Genomic DNA, 16,532 nt, shown 5'->3' on the forward strand with positions numbered 1-16,532 from the left:
AGAGGCATCAGTCTGGGTGATTGATTGGACTTACCTTGTTACATTACCCAACATTGTCTTGGTATATTACTACTGCCAACAACACCAAGCAGTTGGAATTTACAGCCGTTACTTTTCGCAGGATAACGCTGCTCTGTTATTTGGTTAAATGATGGTGGCAGCCTCTTGTACATAATGTTACAGAGGCAAAATAATTCCACATTCGGATCTCTGGACTTGGACTACTCAGAGGACATGTCATCAGTAAGAACAAAACTGACATTCTAATTTTCAGAGTGTGGAATATTAGATCCCTTAACAGGTTAGAAGGGTTATAGCATTATAAAGTACTGATGGGTAGTTACAAGTTAGAGGTAGTGGCAGTCGTGAAGTACAATGGGAAGAAAATCAGGACTTTTGGTCAGTGCAGTACAGGGCTACCAACGGAAAATCTAATAGAGAAATGCTGGAACAGGTCTAATAACGAATAAGAGAATCGAAACATGGGAAGGCTACGGCAACGACTACCACACTAGTACAACTTCAAATACCTGCTAGTCCGCACTTGGTGGAGAGAATGAGGGGATGTACGTCGACACAAAAGCAACTATTCAGAGGCTGAAAGCACATGAAAACTTAATTGTGGAGAGAAACTTTAATGGGATATATGAAAAGAAAGACAAGGGAAAATAGTAGGAGAATTTGGACTGCGGAAGACGAATGAAAGTAGAAGCCACATAGTCGAATTTGGCTCTGAGGACAATTTAATCATTGGTAACAGTTCATTTACGATTCATGAAAGGACGTTGTATGCGTTGAAGAGACCTGGAGGCACTATCATAAAGATTACATAATAATAAGAGAGAGAAGTGGAAACCGGATTACAAATCTCAAAACATTTCTATCGTCAGATGCGGTCTGTAGCCATATTTTATCGGTTACGAATTGTAGATTAAACTACAGACAATGCTGGAAGCTATGAATTTTCGGATGTGGGACCTGGATGAATTTAAAGTAACTGTGGTCGTGGATATTTTACAAAAGGATGATTAGACCATGAGTGGCTGCAACTGAAGAAAGAAATTTTGTCGTGCCATACGCGTGACGCCTTTGTATTTTATAAGGAGCGATCAGTGGCATGGTTTGGAGTTCTAAAATGAGCGGAGTCACGCAGTGATTACATTAAGAGACTATCATTCAGGAAGACGTCGGTTCAAATCCCCGTCTGACCATGCAGACTTAGCTTTTTTGTGACTTTCCCAATCCACTTCTGGCAAATACCAAGATGGCTTCTTCGAAACGGACCGTTCTTTTCCCAATCCCTTCGCAGTCCGAGCTTCTGTTGTGTCTCTAGTGACATCGTTTTCTTCGGGACTTTAAATTCTAATCCGTAATCACCTTACAGTGTAATGGCCTACTGTAGCTCCATTGTGACTACTTCTAACATTTTGATATAATACCCACTTTGTTCTACATGATATCCTTATCACACTAGTCAGCCACCCAGGCTGCCTTTTACTGCTAGCACCCAGTTCTAAAGTTAGCTTGTTCCTTGGCCTTTTTAAAGCCCAGTGGTTTTCGTTTTCCAAGCAGTGATCATAGTACTAGTAAATGTAAATGTCGTGTGACTAGGGCCTCCCGTCTGGTAGACCGTTCCCTAGGTGCAAGTCTTTCGATCTGACGCCACTTCGGCGACTTGCCCGTCGATGGGGATGAAATGATGATGATTAGGACAATAGAATACCCAGTACTTGAGCGGAAAAAACCTGGGCACTTAGGACTGACAGTCTGCCGCGCCTACCACTCACCTACTGTGGGCGGACATAGTGAATATCTTGTATAATGTGGAGAGAAAAATGTGATATTTGATTGTCTCCTTTCTTGTAATGTAGAGCATTAACACTGTTGTCGCAGTATTAGTTTAGTGTTCTACACCATACACACTTGTACACATCTCCAGTATTACTTTTCTTAGCGATTTATGTTGAAATTTCGTCATTTGCAGGTGTCTTTTCTTTCTTCACGAGACGAATGTCTTTGTGTACGCCATATGGCATTACAACCATTACATGGTCTCTCATCCTTTCTAAAATATTTCTGAATAGTTTTATTTAAGTTAACGCATTCACTTTTGTCTCTGTTACGATTTGCATGATGTTCTGTCCTTTTAGATAACAACTGACTCAGAACATTGTACATGTTGTATTCATGTTCCTTATTTTTGTATGCTACATCATCTACGCATTGCCAAATAATGTTTGTTAAATACACTCTCAGCCAAAACAAACGACACGCGACGAAGGAATTAGCGATGATGTACATATACAGATAAACAAATGATTACACTTGCAGGAAATCTGGATGCCGTATTCAAAAGAAAAAACCTCACAAACTGAGATAATCAATAACGCGTTGGTTCCCATCTGGCCCTTACACAAGCAGTTCAAATGGTTCAAATGGCTCTGAGCACTATGGGTCATCAGTTCCCTAGAACTTAGAACTACTTAAACCTAACTAACGTAAGGACATCACACAAAACCATGCCCGAGGCAAGATTCCAATCTGCGACCATAGCGGTCGCTCGGTTCCAGACTGTAGCGCCTAGAACCGCTCAGGCACTCCAGCCAGCTTACGGAAGCAGTTATTCAGCTTGTCATTGACAGAGTTGGTTGATGTAGTCTTGAGAGATATGGTGCCACATTATGTCTCGAGATAGTTGGAGAACCATCCCCATAATGTTCGAAACGTGCTCCATCACGGAGACATCCGGCAACCTTGTGGGCCAAGGTCAGGTTTGGCAAACACGAAGACAGGCACTTGAAACTCGCACCGTGAGCGGACGTCCATTACCTTGCTGAAATGTAAGCCCAGGACGGCTTGCCATTATGGGACATAGATTACCGCCGACATGCTGTAAGAGTGCCGGGAATGACAACCAAAGGGACCCTGCTGTGAGAAGAACTGGCATCCCAGAATGCCAGAATACCATATGCCAGTCGACAGTGAGGTTGGTATCCCACCACTGTCTGGGGCGTCTCCAGACGCGACTTCACTGGTCATCAGTGCTCAGTTCGAAGCCCAACTCATGACTGAAGACAATTCTCCTACAGACTATCAGATTCCAGGCAGAAGTATGTATAATCCTCACGAGGACACCCAACAACTCTGTCAAATAATGCGAAGACGAATAATTTGTGACAGAATGTGAAACGTAGCAGTTATGATTATTTTGAAGGTAGATTACCTTCAAATTCTGAAGGTGGGAGGGGCAAAATACAGGGAGCGAAAGGCTATTTACAATTTGTACAGAAACCAGATAGTCATAAGAATCTAGGGGCATGAAAGGGAAGTAGTGGGTGGGAAGAGAGTGAGACAGGGTTGTAAACTGTCCCACATGTTATTCAATCTGTATTTTGAGGAAGCAGTAAAGGAAACAAAAGAAAAATTTGGAGGAGAAATTAAAATCCATGCAGAAGAAATAAAAAGATTGAGGTTTGCCGATGACATTGTAATTCTGTCAGAGACAGCAAAGGACCTGGAAGAGCAGCTGAGCCGAATGGACAGTGTCCTGAAAGGAGGATATAAGATTAACATCAACAGATCCAAAACGTGGATAATGGAATCTAGTTGAATCAAATCCGGTGGTGCTGATGGAATTAGATTAGGGAATGAGACACTTAAGGTAGTAAATGAGTTTTGCTATTTGGGAAGCAAAATAACCAATGATGATCGAAGTAAAGAGGATGTAAAATGTAGACTGGCAATGGCAAGTAAAGTGTTTATGAAGAAGAGAAATTTGTTAACATCGAGTATAGATTTGTCAGGAAGACTTTTCTGAACGCATTTGTAAGGAGTGTAGCCATGTATGGACGTACAACATGGACGATAAACATTTTAGACAAGAAGAGAATAGTAGCTTTCGAAATGTTGTGCTACAGAAGAATGCTAAAGATTAGATGGAGAGATCATGTGACAAATGCCGAGAAGAATAATTAATAGCACAACTTGACTAGAAGAAGGGGTTGGTTGGTAGGGCATGCTCTATGGCATCAACGAATCAAAATTTGGTATTGGAGGACAGCGTGGAGGGTAAAAATCGTAGAGGGAGACTACGAGCTGAATGCAGTAAGCAGGATGCAGATGGCAGTGGTTATTTGGAGATGAAGAAGCTTGCGGAGCATAGAGTTGCATAGGGAGCTGCATCAAACCAGTCTCTGGACTGAAGACCACAACAACAACAACAACAACAACACAGACATACACTGCTGTGACGAAACTCACGGCATACTTCCTAGTATCCTATCGGACCTTCTGTTGCCGGCATACCGCAGCAGCTCGAAGTGGTATGGATGCATCAAATAGCTGAAGTGCCATGCAGCCTTATTGAGCCATGACACCTCTAAAGCCAACCATAATTGTGAAAGTGCAGCCGGTGCAGGATTATTTGGACCAATATGTTTTATGGGATTATGTCGGCAGATTTGGAATGCCAAATAATTTGATTTAATTGTGCAGAACATTCTTCAAACCAGCAGCGATAAATTTTGGCCTAGTGATACGGCGCGTCATCCATAAAAGTTCCATTGTTGTTCGGGGACAGGAAGTCATGAATGGTTGCAAATGGTTTACAGATTGCTGAATACAACGATGATGGCTTCAGTTGGACAGAGAACCCAGTCCATTCCATGCAAACACGGCCCACTCGATTGTCGAGCCAACACCAACTTCCACAATGCCTCGTTGCCAACTTTGGTCAGTTCTGATCAACTATTCGCATATGGGCCAAAAGTGGACCAACCCATTATTGAATTGCTCCATTTGTGAGGATCTTTCTCTTGAACAAAGCATCCAGTTTTTTTCTGAAAGATTGATAATTTGTTTATGTCTACATCTACATGAAATCTACCGATCTGAATCGCATTCGAATAATTCCTTCATGGTGCACGCTTTTTTTCCCTTAGAGTGTAATTTCCTCTTTCGTCAAAGTCCGTATAAAGTTCATTTTCCAAGATGTGTAGTCTCCAGTCACGTATGTCAAACTAATCATCACTTTCCAACAATTCACAATTTGTACCTTACTTTGATCTGTTGCTACTAGAAGCCTTCTCTGTATTAAATTAATTTGTAAAATGACGATTTTTGTAGTTCTGCGGTAAGCGTCGGACGTTTAGTAAAATTAACTGAAGAACTTCCAGAAATTTGTACAAATTTCTAGATAAAATAATAAACCGGAACTAATTGAAAGTAATGAAATTTTACGAAATGAATTAACTTAATACAGAGTGATAATTATTGTACTAAATGAAATAAAATGGTTGTAACTTCTAAGCGGTTTGCGTTGGGACGTTCAAGATGCACGGTTGGCCGCGTGCCCCGATGAAAGTTAGTATACACATGCACGCATTTGTATAGTACTGTAGGCTACTTTCATTTGGATGGGTTCATCAACAAGAAAAATTGGTGCATTTGGGAGACAGAATCCGCATTTTGCGATTGAGAGGTTGCTTCACGCTCAATAGGCGAATAGGCAGTGTGCAGTGTCCAGTCACGGAACAATCAGTGGGACATTCGTTGGTGACACGGTGACTACCGAACGGTACGTGAAGTTTTCGGAAGATGATTTCATCCGCACTATCCAAAGTGATTCTGTTTCGGACAAGATCTGGTTCATGCAAGACGGAGCTCGATCACATCGGAGCAGGTGAGTGAGCAGTGTTCTGGAGAACCACTCTGCGGAACGCATTTTGGCTCTGGAGCAGCGAGTGACCACTGCCATGGGCCTGGAATGGCCGCCGTGTTCCCCGTGCTGAACTCGTGCGACTACTTTTTGTGGGCTTATATTAAAGACAAGGTGTACAGCAATAGCTTCAAAACCACTTCTGAGCTGAAACAGCCGTTCAGGAGATCATCGACAGCATTGATGTTCCAACACTTCAGCGAGTCATGCAGAATTTCGCTATTCTTCTGCACCACATCATTTCCAATGATGGCAGGCGTATCGAACATGGTATAACCTAAATTCCAATATCTGTAGTGACGTTTACATGTCGAATAGTGTGTGCACGATGTAGTTTGTAACTGATTTACGTATTTTTTTTTTTATAATTCAATAATTTCTTAGTGTGATTGTTTGGACCATTTTCATCCCTCTTACAGGGTGCATAGTTAATGTGTTGGTGTGAGTTGTTAAAATTTTTAGTTTGATGTAATCTGGTGTGTTGCAGATTTGCACCAGTGTAGTTTTTCAGAGGTCGTTGTGAGCGGTCGTGACTACGGTCATGTTGAAAGGGAGCGGAAGCTTCTCAGCACGAAGGCTCCTACTGTCTGAATAATTGTAGCTTGATATTTCGAGGGTGCTTTTCTGCTTATAATTTTAAATCTGTTTTTGAAAAGGCTTTTATGATTAACATTTTCACTGGTTGAAATTTAATTTGTTTCCATCAGTTACTCCTTGGCAACTACTTCCGCGCTCACATAGTGTGTTAATGTTCTTTACGAATCGCTAGTAAATGAAGTAAATTTACGGTTCACCCACCTAGCAACTAAATACCAACGTCATATTAGGCCCCCGTTGTCCCATGCAACTTTTGTCCCATAAACGTTTCAGCTACTATCATACTTTCGGAGTTATTCTAGGTGGCAATAGTTAGTGACTCATCCTGTATAAACTGCATAAACGAATTTCGTGGCCTAGGTGTTTCGCCTATAAAAAAATTGCTCTGAGCACTATGGGACTTAACATCTATGGTCATCAGTCCCCTAGAACTTAGAACTACTTAAACCTAACTAACCTAAGGACATCACACACATCCATGCCCGAGGCAGGATTCGAACCTGCGACCGTAGCAGTCACGCGGCTCCGGACTGAGCGCCTAGAACCGCTAGACCACCGCGGCCGGCGTTTCGCCTATAATTTTTTAAAAGGCACAGCGTGACAATTAAACTACATGAAAAAATACATTAATTATTTACAAACCACGGCGTGTACACGCTTTATGCAACATATAAGAGGCACTACAGATATTCTGATCTAGGCTATCACATGTTCTAAATGCCTCCCATCATTGGCGATGATATGGTGCAGACAAATATCGAAATTCTGCAAGATCTGCTGAAGGAACATCGATGCTGTCGATGACCTCCTGAATGGCTGGCTCTTTCCAGCCCAGCAGTGGTTTTGGTGCTATTGCTGAACACCTTGTCTTTAATGTAGCCCCATGAAAGGAGTCGCATGCGTGCAGATCTGGAGAACATGGCGGCCAATCGAGGCCCATGCCAGTGGCCTCTGGGTACCCCAGAGCCAGATACGGCCCACAAAATGCACCTCCAGAACATCAAACACTCTCCTGCTCTGAAAGAGTGGAACGTAGGTTAGAAAATCGCGAACCACCGTACGATACTTGCAGATTCAACGAAAGCTTTCGACTTTGTTGACTCAACTACAATCCCTTAAGTCTTGAAGGCTGTAGCATTAAAAAGCGCCTAGCGTATCTTTATTTCCATGATGTACACAAACCTCACTACAGTTGATAGTCGATGGACACGGAAAGGAATACGTAGTGAGAAGGGAGAGAGATAGTGTTGAGAGTACTCCCAAAGTTATTTAATCTGATGAGCGATAAAACGTTGAAAGAAATCAAAAACCAACTAATTAAGGAAATTAACGTTCAAGAAGAAGAAGCAAATACTTTGAGTTTTTCTAGTGACATTGTAATTATGTCAATGATGCAAAAGAACCAGGCAATTAACTGAATGGAATCGATACAGTTTAGAGGAGATGTTACAAGGTGAGTGTCAATAAAAGAAAAATACAAGGATATTGGAATGCGATCGACTAAATCAAGCGATCCTCAGGAACGTATATTAGGAAATGAAACTCTAAAGGAGCTTAAGACTAGCTGATGGTGGCTGAAGTAGAAAAGATATAAGTACAGAATGGGAATAGCAAAAGAAGCATTTTTGAAAAATAGGAATTATTTTAATATAAGTTTAAGTCTTAGAAAATGTTTTATGAATATACAATATTAGCCATTAAAATTGCTACACCAAGAAGAAATGCGTATGATAAACGGGTATTCATTGGACAAATATACGGGGTGTAAATTGTATAAGGTGCCAAAATTATACAGATGGTACATCTCGGTGTGCTTGACAAAAAAGTCTAATGACATTTTCTTGTATCATGTACTTTATTTTTGTATTATTAAAACCTAATGTTCGTAGGATAGATAGTATACGCATTTCTGTTTACGTAGTCAACCGACAGTACACGGCGTACCGAGCTTATTGCCTACAATGACGGGGCGGCCAGAGAAAGGCAGCGAGCCGACCAGAGGATTGAAATCATCAGACGTGTACAACGACGTGGTGTGATAATCAGGTGGAACCGAAAAAAGGAATGTAAACGATTTTTGGGTTGTCAAGAATGTGTAATTCGCTTCACGTGAATTGAATACAACCAGTCTGTTTCTCAACAAGTCGGTAACGAAGGTCGTAGAAGTAATGACAAGCTAATATATAACACAATGTATTTCAATTAGCACAAATTAATCAATCACCAAGTAGATAGTTGTGCATTAATTACAATCAACTGTTTCACCTTTTTACGGCAATGCCATAACGAATACTAAATTCACATTATTTTCCTTCTGTGCAGCAAAAGCGTAACGAAAAGAAAACCCATTATTTCTTTTCCCCTTACACCAATACTACAATAAATATTCGAAATGACCACCATTCGCTTCTACACATGCTTCATTACGGCGAACCCAGTTTCGTCGCACTCGTTCACACACATGCACATTGGCCTTAATGGTACTGGCAGCATCTAAAATCTTCTGCGTCAATTCGTCCACATTATTTACTGGCTCAGCATAAACAAGTTCCTTCATGGGGCCCCAAAAGTAAAAACCCAGTGGATTTAAATCAGGGCTGCGTGCTGGCCATCGACGGTGGACCCGAACGCCCGCTCCATCGTCCTAGAAATCGACTATCCAAAAATCCGCGTGCTCTGTGACCAATGTGGGGTGGAGCACCGTCGTGGAGGAACCACATGTTATGACGTGTGCCTAACGGTATGTCTTCTAACAACGTTGGTAACGATGTTTCCTCTAGAAACGTTCGGCAATAGTTACCAGTCAAACGTGCAGGTAGAACATAGGGCCAAATAATGTAAATATCGAGCATACATCGCCCACACATTTACGGAAAATCGTCACTGAAAATGTGTTGCCACTACATGGCGGGGATTGTGTACACTCCACGTGTGCATGTTATGGAAATTACACTCCTGGAAATTGAAATAAGAACACCGTGAATTCATTGTCCCAGGAAGGGGAAACTTTATTGACACATTCCTGGGGTCAGATACATCACATGATCACACTGACAGAACCACAGGCACATAGACACAGGCAACAGAGCATGCACAATGTCGGCACTAGTACAGTGTATATCCACCTTTCGCAGCAATGCAGGCTGCTATTCTCCCATGGAGACGATCGTAGAGATGCTGGATGTAGTCCTGTGGAACGGCTTGCCATGCCATTTCCACCTGGCGCCTCAGTTGGACCAGCGTTCGTGCTGGACGTGCAGACCGCGTGAGACGACGCTTCATCCAGTCCCAAACATGCTCAATGGGGGACAGATCCGGAGATCTTGCTGGCCAGGGTAGTTGACTTACACCTTATAGAGCACGTTGGGTGGCACGGGATACATGCGGACGTGCATTGTCCTGTTGGAACAGCAAGTTCCCTTGCCGGTCTAGGAATGGTAGAACGATGGGTTCGATGACGGTTTGGATGTACCGTGCACTATTCAGTGTCCCCTCGACGATCACCAGTGGTGTACGGCCAGTGTAGGAGATCGCTCCCCACACCATGATGCCGGGTGTTGGCCCTGTGTGCCTCGGTCGTATGCAGTCCTGATTGTGGCGCTCACCTGCACGGCGCCAAACACGCATACGACCATCATTGGCACCAAGGCTGAAGCGACTCTCATCGCTGAAGACGACACGTCTCCATTCGTCCCTCCATTCACGCCTGTCGAGACACCACTGGAGGCGGGCTGCACGATGTTGGGGCTTGAGCGGAAGACGGCCTAACGGTGTGCGGGACCGTAGCCCAGCTTCATGGAGACGGTTGCGAATGGTCCTCGCCGATACCTCAGGAGCAACAGTGTCCCTAATTTGCTGGGAAGTGGCGGTGCGGTCCCCTACGGCACTGCGTAGGATCCTACGGTCTTGGCGTGCATCCGTGCGTCGCTGCGGTCCGGTCCCAGGTCGACGGGCACGTGCACCTTCCGCCGACCACTGGCGACAACATCGATGTACTGTGGAGACCTCACGCCCCACGTGTTGAGCAATTCGGCGGTACGTCCACCCGGCCTCCCGCATGCCCACTATACGCCCCCGCTCAAAGTCCGTCAACTGCACATACGGTTCACGTCCACGCTGTCGCGGCATGCTACCAGTGTTAAAGACTGCGATGGAGCTCCGTATGCCACGGCAAACTGGCTGACACTGACGGCGGCGGTGCACAAATGCTGCGCAGCCAGCGCCATTCGACGGCCAACACCGCGGTTCCTGGTGTGTCCGCTGTGCCGTGCGTGTGATCATTGCTTGTACAGCCCTCTCGCAGTGTCCGGAGCAAGTATGGTGGGTCTGACACACCGGTGTCAATGTGTTCTTTTTTCCATTTCCAGGAGTGTAGTTATGCAGTCGCCAGTGAAACACGCTTCATCTGTGACGAGTATTTTGTTGACAAAATCAAAACAAAAACTGTGTAACAAAAACCACTCTGAGAATTCACGTCGTGGAGGGAAATCTTGTTCTTCCAATGCTTGTACTCGTTGAATGTGGTAAGGCCGCAGACGCTCCTCTTGCAAAGTGCGATATATCCACGCTGGATGCGGTCCAGAATTCTTTCCTCAGCTTCCAGTGTACGATCGGCGCGTTGTTGGCCTCTGCCTTCTGCGCTGGACAGTAAAGAACCAGTATCTCTCAATCTAAGGAAATTAAATACATACTCGTCAGTTGTATTCTGTCGTGATGTAACAGAAACGGAAAGCGTATCAGAACAGAAGATACGTTTCGCATACGGACGCAAATTTACAAAGGTTCAGATAACTACTGTACTTTATTAAGATGTAAATGCATAATAATCGCATACAAGTAGAGAAATAAAATGACACAAACCTTTGGTGCACAGCAGCAAATGTCTTTCGTGCTGGAAGTCGTCGTAGTGGGAAGCGTTCTCGATAAATTCGTACATTTCCCTCGCAACACATTTTGCCCCGCCATAAATTAAATGCATATCGCATAGTTCAGCTATAGTAAATCTCCTTTCCATCCTAACAGTTAACAGAGTTGCAATAAAATCTGCACAGATTATTCGTCTACTGTCGTCGCTCGGTGTATTACAATGACCTAGCCACTCACCGAGCGGGGTGGCGCAGTGGTTAGACACTGGACTCGCATTCGGGAGGACGACGGTTCAATCCCGCGTCCGGCCATCCTGATTTAGGTTTTCCGTGATTTCCCTAAATCACTCCAGGCAAATGCCGGGATGGTTCCTCTGAAAGGGCACGGCCGACTTCTTTCCCAATCCTTCCCTAATCCGATGAGACCGATGACCACGCTGTCTGGTCTCCTACCCCAAACCAACCAACCAACCTAGCCACTCAGGCCGCAGTTGCCTATGTGTTTACGATTTACGCTCGCGTTGTCTAGACGTGCAGCGAGCAATAACAGGAACCGATTGCTTACGTACATGCACGGCCAAGTATCTACTTTTCCAAGACCATTATCCTGAGACGAACCTTTTTTTTTTCTGGAACAACCGTAGGAAATACGCAAACATGTTACTAGAATTTTTTGGCAAGCATTGCGAGAAGTGCCATCTATAATTTTGGCGCCTTATACCGTTTACACCCCGTATTATGCTAGAACTGACATGTTGTTTTTTTGATTTGATGCAGCTCTCCATGCTACTCTATCCTGTGCAAGCTTCATCTCCCATTACCTACTGCAGCCTATATCCTTCTGAATCTGCTTAGTGTATTCATCTCTTGGTCTCCCTCTACGATTTTTACCCTCCACGCTGCCCTCCAGTACTAAATTGGTGATCCCTTGATGCCTCAGAACATGTCCTACCAACCGATCCCTTCTACTAGTCAAGTTGTGCCACAAACTCCTCTTCTCCCCAATCCTATTCAATACCTCCTCATTAGTTATGTGACCTACCCATCTAATCTTCAGCATTGTTCTGTAGCACCACATTTCGAAAGCTTCTATTCTCTTCTTGTCTAAAATATTTGTCGTCCGTGTTTTACTTCCATACATGGCTAAACTCCATACAAATACTTTCAGAAACATCTTCCTGACACTTAAATCAATACTCGATGTTAACAAATTTCTCTTCTTCAGAAACGCTTTCCTTGCCATTGCCAGTCTAGATTTTACATCCTCTCTACTTCGAACATCATCAGTTATTTTGCTCCCCAAATAGCAAAACACCTTTACTACTTTGTCTCACTTCCTAATCTAATTCCCTCATCATCACCCGACTTAATTCGACTACATTCCATTATCCTCGTTTTGCTTTTGTTGATGTTCATCTTATATCCTCCTTTCAAGACACCGTCCATTCCGTTCAACTGCTCTTCCAAGTCCTTTGCTGTCTCTGACAGAAGTACAATGTCATCGGCGAACCTCAAAGTTTTTATTTCTTCTCCATGGATTTTAATACCTACTCAGAACTTTTCTTTGGTTCCTTTACTGCTTGCTCAATATAGAGATTGAATAGCATCGGGCAGAGGCTACAACCCTGTCTCACTCCCTTCCCAACCACTGCTTCCCTTTCATGTCCCTCGAGTCTTATAACTGCCATCTGATTTCTGTACAAATTGTAACTAGCCTTTCGCTCCCTGTATTTTACCCCTGCCATCTTTAAAATTTGAAAGAGAGTATTCCAGTCAACATTGTCAAAAGCTTTCTCTAAGTCTGCAAATGCTAGAAACGTAGGTTTGCCTTTCCTTAATCTTTCTTCTAAAATAAGTCGTAGGGTCAGTATTGCCTTACATGTTCCAACATTTCTACGGAATCCAAACTGATCTTCCCCGAGGTCGGCTTCTACCAGTTTTTCCATTCGTCTGTAGAGAATTCGCGTTAGTATTTTGCAGCTGTGACTTATTAAACTGATAGTTCGGTAATTTTCACATCTGTCAACACCTGCTTTCTTTGGGATTGGAATTATTATATTCTTCTTGAAGTTTGAGGGTATTTCGCCTGTCTTATACATCTTGCTCACCAGATGCTAGAGTTTTGTCAGGACTGGCTATCCAAGGGCTGTCAGTAGTTATAATGGAATGTTGCCTACTCCCGGGGCCTTGTTTCGACTCAGGTCTTTCAGCGCTCTGTCAAACTCTTCACGCAGTATCATATCTCCCATTTCATCTTCATCTACCTCCTCTTCCATTTCCATAATATTGTCCTCAAGAACATCGCCCCTGTATAGACCCTCTATATACTCCTTCCACATCCAGTTACTCGGCCACCATTGACCCGACGTTTTCAATTGGTGAGAGATCTGGAGAATGTGCTGCACAGGGTGGCAGTCGAACATTTTCTGCATCCAGAAAGGCCCGTACAGGACCTGCAACATGCGGTCGTGCATTATCCTGCTGAAATGTAGGGTTTCGCAGGGATCGAATGAAGGGTAGAGCCACGGGTCATAACACATCTGAAATGTAACGTCCACTGTTCAAAGTGCCGTCAATGCGAACAAGACGTGACCGAGACGTGTAACCAATGGCACCCCATAACATCACGCTGGATGATACGCCAGTATGGCGATGACGAATACACGCTTCCAATGTGCGTTCACAGCGATGTCGCCAAACACGGATGCGACCATCATGATGTTGTAAACAGAACCTGTGTTCATCCGAAAAAATGACGTTTCGCCATTCGTACACCCAGGTTCGTCGTTGAGTACACCATCGCAGGCGCTCCTGTCTGTGATGCAGCGTCAAGGGTAACCGCAGCCATGGTCTCCGAGCTGATAGTCCATGCCGCTGCAAACCTCGTCGAATTGTTCCTGCAGATGGTTGTTGTGTTGCAAACGTCCCCATCTGTTGACTCAGGGATCGAGACGTGGCTGCACGATCCGTTACAGCCATGTGGATAAGATGCCTATCATCTCGACTGCTAGTGATGCGAGGCCGTATTACCCTCCTGAACCCACCGATTCCATATTCTGCTAACAATCATTGGATCTCGTCCAACGCGAGCAGCAATGTCGCGATACAATAAACCGCAGTCGCGACAGGCTACAATCCGACCTTTATCAAAGTCGGAAATGTGGTGGTACGCATTTCTCCTCCTTGCACGAAGCATCACAACAACGTTTCACCAGGCAACGCCGGTCAACTGCTGTTTGTGTATGAGAAATCGGTTGGAAACTTTCTCATGTCAGCACGTTGTGGATGTCGCCAACGGCGCCAGCCTTGTGTGAATGCTCTGAAAAGCTAATCATTTGCATATCACAGCATCTTCTTCCTGTGGGTTAAATTTCTCGCCTGTAGCACGTCATCTTCGTGGTGTAGCACTTTTAATGGCCAGTAGTGTATTTGTCTGGAGTGTAGGCTCGTATGAAAATGTATCGTGGATGATGAGCAGCTGAGACAAGAAGAGAACAGAAGCTTTTGAAATGCATTACTACTTAACATTGCTGAAGATTACGTGGGTAGATCTAAGGGCAGATGAGGATACAATAGGCTGGGGAAAATAGAAATTTATAGCACAGTTTGACGAAATGAAGGGATCGGTTGCTAGGACACAGCCTGAGACATCAAAAACTGGCCAGTATGGTAAAAAGTGGTTCAAATGGCTCTGAGCACTATGGGACTTAGCTACTGAGGTCATCAGTCCCCTAGACCTATAACTACTTAAACCTAACTAACCTAAGGGCATCACACACATCCATGCACGATGCAGGATTCGAACCTGCGACCGTAGCGGTCGCGCGGTTCCAGACTGGAGCGCCTAGAACCGCTCGGCCACAGTATGGTAACAGAAAGAAGTGTTGACTGGAGGGGGGGGGCGGGTTAGTAAAATTGGGACAAAGCGTTGAATACAGTAAGCAGGTTGAAAGGGATTTAGATTGCAGCAGTTATACAGAGGTGATAAGGCTTGTCTGGAACAATGTAGTCTTCGGGCTGAATACTACAACCATTTTATGAAACTGCCTGGCAGGTTAAAACGGTGTGCCGGACCGAGACTCGAACTCGGGACCCGGCGGAATTAAAGCTGTGAGGACGGGGCGTGAGTCGTACTTGGGTAAGTCAGTTGGTAGAACACTTGCCCGCGAAAGGCAAAGGTCCCGAGTTCGAGTCTCGGTCCGGCACACCGTTTTAATCTGCCAGGAAGTTTCATATCAGCGCACACTCCGCTGTAGAGTGAAAATTTCATTCTACAACCATTTTATGTTATTTATGTACTTATTTATTTATTCGTGTTCTGTAGATACAGTATACAAAAAAATTGTATGGATGTGGAACCAGTCATAATTATACATCAGAACAGTAGCCCAATTATAGATGCTAATAAATACAAATTGCAATATGTGTAAAGGAACAAAATATGATAACAGTTACAAGCTTAGGGACTTGCTAAAGTAAAACAGAGGTAGAACACAATACGATAATGAATTACAATTATTCCATATTAAGTTATAACCTTTCTAAAAGTGAAGTATATCGTTATTCTGAGATAGGTCATCATGTTGAGTTAAAAAGTTGCAACACTGAATATTACAAGACAATGTGCCTTATCTGATGTACAATACAGAAGCGTTTATGTCATAGAGCTCATCAAGAGAATAAAAAGAGTATTCCAGAAGATATTCTTTCAATTTACTTTTAAGTTGTGGTATTACACTAGGAAGATCTTTTATGTCCATAGGAAGTGCATTAAACATCTTTTGATACTAGGCTCAAGTTTTCTCCATGCACATACGAGTCGTGTTTTGATCTTGTGTCATAGTTATGGTAGTCACTGTTGGTTATGCGCATGGATAGGTTCGTAACTAAAAAGGACATAAGGAATACAATATATTGTGAGGTCACTGTTAATATTTTGCGTGTTTTAAGAAGATTTCTGCATGAATGATTTCCACTCTCACCAGTTACAATTCGGATTTATCTTTTCTGAGTGACACATACTTTATTTGCCATTGGTTGATTTCACCAAAACATTATGCCATACGACAACAATGAATGAAAATAGCCAAAATAAACAGTCTTAACAGTGTCAGTATTTGCAGTTTCTGCCATAATATGTAGAGCATAGGTTGCTGAACTAAGTTTTTATCTTAAGTCCAGAAAAGGCCACAACCAATTTAATTTAGCGTCGAGGCCTAAAACTGTAGAAGAATATACCTGATGTATATCCTGATCATTACCGCACAGACGTGTGTCCTCCTGCACTTTCTGAGACCCACAGAAGTGAATGTACTTTTCTAAATTTAAATTAAAGTCAGGCCATTACAGGTGAA

This window comes from Schistocerca cancellata, chromosome 11 (assembly GCF_023864275.1).
Source record: "Schistocerca cancellata isolate TAMUIC-IGC-003103 chromosome 11, iqSchCanc2.1, whole genome shotgun sequence".
NCBI lineage: Eukaryota > Metazoa > Arthropoda > Insecta > Orthoptera > Acrididae > Schistocerca > Schistocerca cancellata.